Here is a 1302-nt window from a genome sequence, read left to right as displayed (position 1 = left end):
TTTTTTTTTTTTTTTTTGGTGGAACCAGGAATTGAACTCAGGCCCTTGCACTTGCCAGGGAAGCGCTTATTCCACTGAACCATCTCCCTGGCCCAGAGGACACTTTTTATAACTAAAAATTTTCATAAAACTTCTAATAATCTACAGTGCTTCAATAAAGTTCACACTTGAGACATTGTTGGTGGCAAGTTAAGAGTTAGATTTATCAGCACTTTAACAGTCCACATCCTAAAAGAAAAAGCCTCTCCCCACACATCACATTGCATTCAGGATGAGGCTTCTGATGGGACTTGAGTGTGCGGGTCAGAGTCCAGAAGACACCCAAAGTCCAGGGCGAAGATGCCACCCCTCCTGGACAGATCAGGGCCACAACATGGCATGGAGCAAAACGTCAGTGTCCCCACCTACGGGTCATTTTCTCCATGAAAATAAGCCATAAACTATTAGAGTCTTCAGTAATGCATGCATTTTCTGTGTGATATCTGTCTGTCTGTCTGTCTATCTATCTATCTATCTATCTATCTATCTATCTATCTATCTATCTATCTTTTTGAGACCAGGTCTCACTATGCAGTTCAAACTGGGCTTGAGCTCACTTTGTAGCTCAGAATGATCTCAAACTTGCTACGATCTTCCTGCCTCAGCCTCCTGAGTGCTGGGATCACAGGCATGCACCACCACACAGGGCTTCTGTGTGATTTTAATCACCACTAATTCCAGAACGTCTGACCAATCATCCCCCCAAAAAGCTAGAGCAGCCATCCGTTCCTCCCTCTCCCCAGCCCCAGGCAATCACTAAGTCTACTTTCTGCCTCTAGAGATTTGCCCATTCTGGGCCTCTCATACAAATGGAATCACAGAATTCATGGATTTTTGGTATCTGCCATCTTTCCCTCTGCTTAATGTTTTCAAGGTCCATGTATACTGTAGCATGTATCCCATTTCATTCTTTGTATGGTCAAATACTCCATTGTGTTGATGTGCCACATTGTGTTTATTCATGCACTTATAGACTCTTACTGAATTTTAATACATAACATACTGCTTATACAATAAAATGAATTTTAATGTATAACACACTACATAAATGAAACAATCTTGAATCACTGTCAAAACCTGTTAGTGAAAAGTACTTAATGCCTGTCTTTACCACCTACAGCAAAAACTTGCAAAGCCAGAGAAGAATCGTGTGTTTGCACATCTTACCTGCCAACACACATGGGATAGTTTTTATCATGTACTGCAAGTAAAAACCAAACTACAGAGCAGGAGCTGGAAGGAAAGCCCTCTGGATGGTCCCCC

At 41.9% G+C, this 1302-nt stretch overlaps 1 protein-coding gene across 2 annotated transcripts in view; it reads right to left on the bottom strand.

Moving 5' to 3' along the window:
* The window catches only part of Srgn (serglycin), a 32006-nt gene that overhangs the window by 1625 nt on the left and 29079 nt on the right, over positions 1-1302 (bottom strand). The window lies entirely within an intron of this gene.

Source organism: Octodon degus, unplaced genomic scaffold (genome assembly GCF_000260255.1).
Source record: "Octodon degus isolate 3935 unplaced genomic scaffold, OctDeg1.0 scaffold00005, whole genome shotgun sequence".
Taxonomy (NCBI): Eukaryota; Metazoa; Chordata; class Mammalia; order Rodentia; family Octodontidae; genus Octodon; species Octodon degus.
This window is presented reverse-complemented; position numbering and strand designations above follow the sequence as displayed.